At 47.2% G+C, this 10,169-nt stretch overlaps 1 pseudogene; it reads right to left on the reverse strand.

Moving 5' to 3' along the window:
- Positions 1-9,344: 9,344 nt before the first annotated feature.
- LOC108309980 lies at positions 9,345-9,925 on the reverse strand (annotated as a pseudogene).
- Between the last annotated feature and the right edge of the window lie 244 nt (positions 9,926-10,169).

The following is a 10,169-nucleotide window of genomic DNA, read 5'->3' on the forward strand; positions in this document are numbered from 1 at the left end:
TTGCTCAGGCTGCCACAGGTGGGGAAAAAAAAAAACTGCCTGAGGAAGTAACCAACCAGTACCAGTAGAGAACAGAGAGGAGTAATGGGTGAGTCAGGGAGAGAGAGAGAAATACAGGCCAAGTCCCGGGGACATTGTTTAAATCCCTAGATCCACCCATTCTTGAACTCCCAAATTAAAAACATGAGTCTATTGTCATTCAGAACTAGGCTCAAAACCAGGATCTCTAGCCTGGCCAACATGGTGAAACTCTGCCTCTACCAAAAAATACAAAAAAAATTAGCTGGGCATGGTGGCATGTGTCTGTGATGCCAGGTACTTAAAAGGCTGAGGCACAAGAATCACTTGAACCCGGGAGGCGGGTTGCAATGAGCTGAGATTGCACCACTGCATTCCAGTCTGGGCAACAGAGCAAGACCCTGTCTCAAAAACAACAACAGCAATGAGATCTGCTTTTTACCAGTTGTGTGGCCATGACGTGATGGCCTTTTGCTGTGTTTCCTTCCCAACAACCACTCCCACTTCTAATAACGGTGTTTGACTTGCTCTGGAGAAACTATTCCTCCCTTACTTTTGGTCCATGTGGTTCTACAGGATTTGACCCTCTCCCCTGGCTTGGGGCAGAATCTTGAATGAAGGAAGAGCAGTCAGAGTCACAGTGATTGGTTCACCAATGAGCACATGACCAAGCTGGACCAATAAGAGTCAGCCCTGGGATTTTTTGTTGGATGCTCTGTCTGCTGAGCCTGAATGTAGAGTTGCCAGTGGCTGGAAAGGAAGCTGCCTTCATAAAAATCAGAGTCAAGAAACTTAAGTAAAGCCGGGCGCGGTGGCTCAAGCCTGTAATCCCAGCACTTTGGGAGGCGGAGGCGGGTGGATCACGAGGTCAAGACATCGAGACCATCCTGGTCAACGTGGTGAAACCCCGTCTCTACTAAAACTACAAAAAATTAGCTGGGCATGGTGGCACGTGCCTGTAATCCCAGCTACTCAGGAGGCTGAGGCAGGAGAATTGCCTGAACCCAGGAGGCGGAGGTTGCGGTGAGCCGAGATCGCGCCATTGCACTCCAGCCTGGGTAACAAGAGCGAAACTCCGTCTCAAAAAAAAAAAAAAAAAAAAAAAAAAAGAAACTTAAGTAGCCATGGACTGACTTTCCAGCGACATAAGCCAATCTGTTCTTATTTTGTGTATTCAACCCAGTTTGAGTGTATTTCCTGACTCTTACAACCAAAAGTCTTGCCTAATGCTTCCATTCTTTCTGCAGGTTAGACATTGATCATTTCTTAAGTGAAAATGAATGAGCACGCTTTTCAATATACCTGGTGCGGCATCTTCTGGACTGAGCGTCAGCTCTCCACGCTGGCGGCAGGGGATGAACCAGGTGTGCCCGGGAGGGCTCTTCTCATAATCCCCAAAGGAAGGGTAACCAATTTATGCTACATCCAAGCAGAGATTGCAATGAAATGTGTCGAGTTTTGCCGGAGGAGATTCCTTCCTGGGCAGGAGCAGTGAACTTTCGAGCAGCACAGCCGCTCCTGTGAGAGGTCACTGCGCACTCAGACCTGCCTGGACAGGCCGCCCGCGCTTCAACACTGGCCTTTTCAGGACCTGAATAGGATCCTTTTACTCAAGTCTTTTTCAGAAAGACACACCCTTTTCCTTCTGGCTGTGCCCTTATTTGGATTAAGTCCCTGGGCCAGCTTCAGAAACCGAGAAACAAAGCATTGTTCTCAAGTCTTGGCCCAGCTCTGGTGGGGATGGATGGAAAGATGACAACTGGTGAGCTCCAGAACCAGCCCATAATAATCCCATCCCATCATGACCAAGTCCGTGGTCCACTCCCATCAGAGGCCTGGAGCGAGTCTCAGTATTGCAACTGATGTCCCCTGAGTTGGTTCTAGCCTACAGCCCCCATTCGGTCTGCAAAATCTATCTTAATCTTTCTATGTGTAGCCAGCATCTAAAAGACATGAGATTTCATGCAGCAGTTGGGATCTCCACCCTATCACGAAGCGAAAGATCTGAACACGCGGAGCCCGCACGCCCCATAGCTGCACTGGCTGGAGCCAAGGAGCAGCCGCCAGCCTCCGGGAGGCAGAGGGGCTCTGGTCTGCCACTCTCTGCCTCATCTTCCTGCCTGGCCCCAGAGAAATTGGGACCTGTGGTCCCAGATCCAGCCCGTTCCAAGACCGTTTCCATCACCCTCACCCACCAGGCTCAACCATGCTTCTCTCTGTTCCTTAAACACATCACGTTCTCTGCCACTCCTGGGCCTTTGCAAGCGCTCCCACGCCAGGCTGCTCAGCCTGCTGCTTTCTGCCGCCTGGACGAGATTCTGCATCCACAGCATCTCCTTCGAGTGATGTTCAAACACATTGTTCTTTTCTCTTCTTTCCCTTTTTTCTTCCATTGTTTTTTAAAAATAATAATTATTATTATTTATTTTGATTAAAATACTTGAAGAATTTTGATTTTCAAGTCAAAAGAATTTGATGTCTTTTTTTTCTTTGCAAAGAAGATGATTTTAATAATTTGGTGTAGGCTGGGCATGGTGGCTCACACCTGTAATCCTTCTTCCCTATTTTTCTTCTCAGCATCATTGTTAGAGGCACCAAAAGCACAGGTTTCCATTTACGTTAGCTCACAATGGGAAGACTCAATCCGCCCCCCTGCCGTGTCCACCCATATTTGTCTTTTCGAACTAGTACAATCAGCAAATTCTATTTTTATGAAAAAAAGTTCTCTTTGCAAAGAAACCATTGGCTTTCATCAGAACCATCAGCAACTTTCAACTGGTGCCCGAAGCCTTGGAACTTTCCAGAACCTGGGGTCAAGATGCTGATGGAGGGGGGATCCCCCAGAGGCCCCCAGCTCCTAAGCAGAGGCATAGGACTGTCCTATCCACAGTCACTTTCCTGCCCTGCCACTTCCCCACATTCTCAGGCCTTCCTCCCCAGCCTCACACATCCAAAAAGCTTCTCCAGCCCAGCCCCCTCCATATGGTTTCCTTTCTAAAAATAGCATGTGTGCTCCCAGCTACTCTTTCTCACCTCAGGAGACAGGAAAGACTCATGGGGTTGGCACTGGGGGTAAAATGGTGGAGAGTGAGGAAGATTCCTTCTTCAACAGAGCTGTTCCTCTCACTCTTACTAAAGGGTGAGTGGCTACCTTGCAATTAATCTCATACCAGACAGTAGGAGTGGCCCTTTCTCTCTTAGCCACAACCCCCTTCCTGTTTCACTACACACAACACCCTCCTGCCACTGAGGTAGAAGAAACTCAAGAAGATTTGTCCACATCAGAACGGGTTTCCCCCAGTCCATGGGCACTTCAACATGTAGGTCTGAATTCTCGAAATGCTTCCAGGAAGGTGACACAGTGGGCTTAACTCCCTGCACATGTCTCTGCTTGCCTGTGATAATGGCTAACTCCAATTTTCTTTTCCAACTTGTTATTGAAAGGAAAAAGCAAAAGCCGTCCACTGCCCTTGGACACAGCATCGCTAGTCCACAGCCTCCGTGCCTCAAACACCCCTGGGATTTGGGATAGCAGGACCCTGAGCTGCCACTTCCATTTCCCAGAGGCCACAGTGGTGGTCCAGCAGCCCAGGAGCTCCGGCTGGACTCACCCGTTAACTGTCTGGCCCATCACCATCATCACCATCTTCACATACCAGAAAGACTCCTGGCTGAGTCATCGCCCTTAGAGGCTCGAAGAGGTGCCACCGTCAGTTTCCATGGCACCAAGTAACATTCACTGTGACAGCCGTCCGGGGAGCACACAGGAGCAGAAGGGGCCGTCAGTGCTACAGGAGGCCTGGTGTTGGCCGGGACATGACATGTCCCCAGTCATTTCCTTTGACTCTCATTGACCTCGTCAAGGCAGTAGGTTGAATTGTGTCTCCTTAAAGTTCATGTCTACCTAGAACTTCAGAATGTGACCTGATTTGGAAATAGGGTTTTTGTGGATACAATTAAGGTAAAGATAGAGATGAGATTATCCTGGATTAGAGTGAGCCCTAAACCCAGTGAAAGTGTCCTTATAAGAGATGGAAAAGGACGCGGAGAAATCCATGTGAAGATAGAGGCGGAGATGGGAGTGATGTGTCTACAAGCCAAGAAATATCAAGGATTGCCAGGAGCCACCAGTAGTGAGGAGAGAGGCCTGGGATGGGTTTTCCCTCAGAGCCTCCAGAAGGCACCAACCCTGCCAATCCCATGCTTTTAGGTTTCTGACCTCCAGAACTGTAAGAGAGCACATTTCTGCTTTCTTTTAATACACCCAGTTTATGGTAATTTATTATGGCAGCTATGGAATGCAAATACACTCAGGGGACAAAAAAGCATTACTCCATATTTTTTCTGTGGGGCAAAATGCCCTTTCAGGGGGCGAGCATAAGTCAGCAAAGTTAGAGCTGGAAATAGTCCAATATTTTGACATTACCACCATTATCATGATCACCACCATCGCCATTATCATCACTATCATAACCATCATCATGACCATCTCTATTGCTATCATCATCACCATCACCACCATCAGCATCATCACCATCACCACCGCTATCATAACCCTCAGCATAACCATTACTACCATCACCATCATCACCATCATAACCATCACATCACCACCATCATTATCATCACCATCACCATCACCACCATCACGATCATAACCATCACATCACCACCATCATCACCACCATCATCATCACCATCACCACCATCATAACCATCACGTCACCACCATCATTATCATCACCATCACCACCATCACCATCATAACCATCACATCACCACCATCATCATCACCATCATCACCATCACCACCATCACCATCATCACCATCATAACCATCACATCACCACCATCATCACCATCATCATCACCATCATCACCATCACATCACCACCACCATCACCATCATCATCACCATTACCACCATCACCATCATAACCATCACATCACCACCATCACCACCATCATCATCACCATCACTACCATTAACAGCAACAGCAGCATCCCCATCATTATCATCACCACCATCGCCATCACCATCATTGCCAACACCATTGGCAGCACCATCATCACCGTGGGTATCATTTAGTGAGCATGTATTACATGCCATATGCTAGACACTGGACATCCCTTCCTCAGTCCTCCTAAAAATACTACAAGGTAGCTTTACGTGTTTCCGTTTTCTGAACCAGAAAACTAAAACCTAAGAGACTTAATAACATTTTCCTCATGTTCTAAACTTAGATGACCATTCCACATAGTTACTAGCTGAGTGACCTTTAGCAAATTTATCGCCTGGTTGATCTTCAAATCCTGTACCTACAAAATGTGTTTAATAAGGATGCCCACATCACAGAGTTATTGTGGGAGTGGATAAAAGGATGAATATAAAGCACTTGGCACTCAGTAAATGATGCAGTTGCTGCCTTGCTCTTGCCCATCAGCTGCTAGGGGGGAAGGGAGGGTCTTCTTTGTCTCCAGCTCCAGCCACACTATCAACTCCCTGCACAGCCCTGCACGTCACAAGGGCAGGAACCAGGAGCTGTAAGGCCTGCCAGGAAACCAGGTCATTTCTAGTTCTGTAGCTCACCCACAAACATCTCACTGTGCCCCCTCTGACCCCTCAGCAACTGAAATCCAAACCAGTTTCCTACCCCAAGGACAGGATTGGCTATGTAAGTTTCAGGGCCCAGTAAAAAATGCAGATATTCCAAATTTGTTAAGAATTTCAAGGCATCAACAACAGAGCATCAAACCACGCACCAGGTCTTCTCGAGTGAGGGTCCTGTGTGACTGCCCAGCTCCACCTGCCCGTGAAGCAGGCCTTGCCCAAGGACTCTGCTGGCCTGGCTGGCTCCCTACCCAGAACGCTTCGCTGTTGTTTGACATCTCTGCACACCACCTGCTCTTTCCCTATGGTCACCGTGGCTGGGTGTCTGTGCTGATGAGTGCCCTGACGCCCAGGGCAAGCACATCTCCCCAAGCAGTTGAGAGCAAAGGTCCCTGGGATGTAGCCAGGCTGCGGAAGCTGGCACATGGGCAGACCATTGATGAGCCACAGAAAACCTTAGCCAGCCCGTCACACCCCACTGAAAAATGTAAGTCAACACCGATCCAGCCCTTTCTGCCATGAAGCTTCAAGCTGTAGCCTGCCTAATCCCGTATGTGATTTGGTCTGATTAACCTGATCCAATGCACTGACAGGGACAGTGGGCAAACCCAACCCTGCCCCTGAATAGGGCCACATTCAACTTTCCATGAAAGTCTCACTGCAGCTAATACCTAAATGAGGAGCATGCCTGTTAGGCAGGCAAAGAAAAAGGCAGGTGAGTTAGGGAGGTACAGTGAGCAGGTAAAGGCTCCAGCATTGGAGGGCCAGCAACCGTCATGGAGGAAGGCCATTTGCAGTACCCTAAGAAGAAGCTGAGATTTAGTGAGGACTTCTGTTTATCTAGCCATTGAGTTAAGGCAGGAGCTGGCAAAACTTTTCCTCTAAAGGGCTAGATAGTAAAGATTTGAGGCTCCGAGGGTCACACAGTCTCTGTCGTAATTGCTCAACCCTGCCATCAGAGAGTAATCTGTAGCGCTCAGGCACCAGGTAAATGAATGGGGTGGCTGTGTTCCAATAACACTTCATTTACCAAAGCACGTGCCATGTCGATTGGTCCCATGAGCTGTAGCTTGCCAACTCCTGGACTAAACGATTTAGATACATTATGACATTTAATCCCTTCCCCAGTGTGTGCTCCCACCTCCCTGACTCAAGAACACCTTATCTGCCCCACCATCTATTCATTAATTTATCGCTTTATGTTTGTTTTTCCCACACTAGATTGTAAGCCCCATGAGATCAGGGACTTTGTCTGTTTGCTCACTGATGTAAACTCACTGTTTAGAATGACAGGTGTTCAACAAGGATTGATTAAATAAAGTAAGCGTCTCATTGCCATGTTGCAGATAAAAACAGGTTTAGAAAAAGAAAGTAACTTGCTTAAGGACACAAAGTTAGAAAAAAAGGACCTGGTTCTTCGGTGACTATGCTCAGGGAATTTGTTGTAAAACACGTAATGGGATAAATGAATATAAAGTGGGTTACGGGTGGGGTAACAGGGCGTGGTGGAGACTGCAGCAAACTAGAGTATACACACTTATCTAAAAGGGGTGCTGCTCCTCAGCTCCAGCCAACTATGGCCTAGTTTGACTATGTGCCCCGCATGGTCAGACCTTCTGGTTTTCCTAGAGAAGTTGGAAATCCAGGCTTTCATGTGAGATATTCCAATTCTTAAATGTTGGCAAACATTTGATTTCCCCCCCACCCCTTAACCTCTGTACTAGCCAAAGAAAGCATGCCATCACTTTGTGGCCTCTGGCTTAAAACTGTTAAATACTTGGAAAGTTGTATCCATTAGCCCATCTTCTTCACGCACCCAGGTAGTCTAGCTGCATTGTCAGGTGCGTTGAAGGATGCACAAAATTAGAACTGGAACAAGACTGAGCCATTTGCTCCAGAACCGTCTCTAATCTCTTAATACACAGAGAAATCAGAACCAGTCATGCTCTGGTCTTGGAAAATGCTTCCTTTTCTAATTTTTAACATTCTCCTGAGAGGGATATAGGGTCCCCGAGGATATGGTGACCCCTAAAATGTCCTGGTTTTAGGTAAAGATCTGAGTTTGTCACACAATCCCACACCAACCTGGTGCTAGCTCCACAGGAAATCATCGGGTGACTTCCCATTTCTCCGGTGAGAATACCTTCTCATGGGTGGTGAAAATCTCTGGGTTCTTTCCGCTCAATGCCTCTCCCCAATCTGGTTAATGAATTCCTCCTATCTTTGAAACCTTGCCCCTCTCCCCATGTGGTTCTGCTTCAGCTGCCAATCATATACTTGCCTGCCACTCCCTTTAGAGAGAGAGAGAGAGAGAGTAATCTAGGCTTGGCCAATCACCAGACTCCCTCTCTCTCCCTCACTATCCTAATTGGCCCAGGGATATACATATGATCTAGGATGGACCAATCAGAGCCCTGCCCTGGGCTTTTTATAGGCAAACCCAGAGAAACTCAAGTTCTCTATAGCCTCTGGGACTGCCACAAGCAAGGTTACATTGCATGTAATCCTGGTTTTGTCTATGCCCATGACCCTCACCACTTTTACACAGCTGCACAGGGGAAGTTCCTCTATGGAAGAGCAAGAAGCCAAATAGAAAAAGAGAGAGAGATAGAAGAACTGGAAAAGAGAGCAGTCCGATGACAACATGTGAATCCAGGGAACCACCTTTGTGCTTCGCAGTTCTGTGAGCCAAACAGTATCCTTTTTGGCTTTAACTTAGTTTAAATTGAGATTTTATCACAGGAAACCCAGAAACTCTGACTGCATCCCAAATGCCCCACTGGTGCCAATGATAGTCTAACTCTAGCTTGCCCCTCTGAAGGAGTTCAAGATCAAAGAATCTTTTTGCAGAAATGAGTCTCACAAGAAGAATGAGAGAGAGAGAGACATGGCCAGCTGTATAGGTTCCTCTTCAGGTTTTAAGAATGTGATGTGAGACCAGGCCCGGTGGCTCATGCCTGAAACCCCAGAACTTTGGGAGGCCAAGTCAGGTGGATCACCTGAGGCCAGGAGTTCGAGACCAGCCTAGCCAACATGGTGAAACGCTGTCTTTACTAAAGACAGGGTTTACTAAAACTACAAAAATTAGCCAGGCAGGGTGGCAGACACCCGTAATCCTAGCTACTCAGGAGGCTGAGGCAGGAGGATCACTTGAACTCCAGAGGCAGAGGTTACAATGAGCCAAGATCGCACCATTGCACTCCAGCCTGGTGACAGAGCAAGGCTCCACCTCGATTAAAAAAAAAAAAAAGAAAGAAAAAGAAATGCAATGTGAGTGCTTCATAACCATGTCCAACAAAATATTTTTAATTGCAGAGAAAATAGCAAACAAATTATCTGAGAGTCTAAATGACTTGGCTGGAGCACGCTCAAGATTTTTTTGAAATACTGTGTTTTAAACTTTAAAAATCTATGAAGACATTTGTTATTCTGTTCCATCATGTCCTGAAACACTTGTCTTAAATTATCTTAAAAGGGTTTGCAACCAGCTTCAGAAGAAATCCCATGTTTAAGCTGTGGCTTCACATACCCCTGGGCCTATCCCTGCCTGCCTCAGAGACAACCATCTTGGGAAGCAGGCCAGAAATTCTACTGACCTTCAAACTGAGAATCAATGCCAGAAAGGAGCCTCAAGTTCATTCTCTAGAGTAACTTACCTCTGGCCTACTCTTTTTTCTTTTTTTTTTTCTGAGAATATATATTTTAGTCATTTTGTTTACAATTGAAATTCAGGGAGTTCCAAATGAACAACCTTGCCTGTGAGCTTCTTACAGACACCAGAAAAAGTTTCAACCTTGTGTTCCACATTGTGCTGCTGTGCTTTGCCCAAATGAACCCTTATGAGCCGCTGCCACCCAGTTTCACGCGGATTCTCTTGCCCACAATCTAGCTTTCGAAGACCAAGTCCTCAGGGACTGCCTCGTGCACAGCTGTCACAGCGTGGCTCCTGGGATGCTTTTGCTTATTGTTTGCACGGCTTTTTCGAGTTGGCTTAGGCAGAAGTCTCCTCTGAGCGATAAAGACAACATGCTTCTCACTGAACTTTCCCTCCGATTCGCATACTGGCAGGACTTGGATTTTCTGGAAAGATTTCAGTTGAGGAACAGGAACAAAGATTATGATAGCTTTCTGACCACCACCAACTTCAGTTTCCTTGGCTGCCGTAATATGCAGCTCCCCGAGCTGAGCCTTGAGGTTCGAGTTCATCTCCAGCTCCAGAAGAGTCTGGGAGATGCCGGACTCGAACTCTGCCTTCTTGCCATTGGGCTTCACCATCTTGGCACTTGAACTGAACATGGCTTTCTCCTTGGTAAGCATCGGCTTAGGAAGAGACTCAAATCTCAGCTCTGGCCCCTTCTTGCATGCCCTACTCAGCATCCCCTCCCCCCACTCCCAGTCCACCAGCACAGAGTCCCATGGAGGCAGCCTGGTGACGATTCATTTCTATTTTAATATGAGTGAGGGAGTGCTATGCGTTCAATGTGCCCCATAAAGTTCATGTGTCAGAAACTTAATCCCCAGTGGAACAGTGTTGAGAGGT

Source organism: Cebus imitator, unplaced genomic scaffold, assembly GCF_001604975.1.
Source record: "Cebus imitator isolate Cc_AM_T3 unplaced genomic scaffold, Cebus_imitator-1.0 Scaffold99, whole genome shotgun sequence".
In the NCBI taxonomy this organism is placed as follows: domain Eukaryota; kingdom Metazoa; phylum Chordata; class Mammalia; order Primates; family Cebidae; genus Cebus; species Cebus imitator.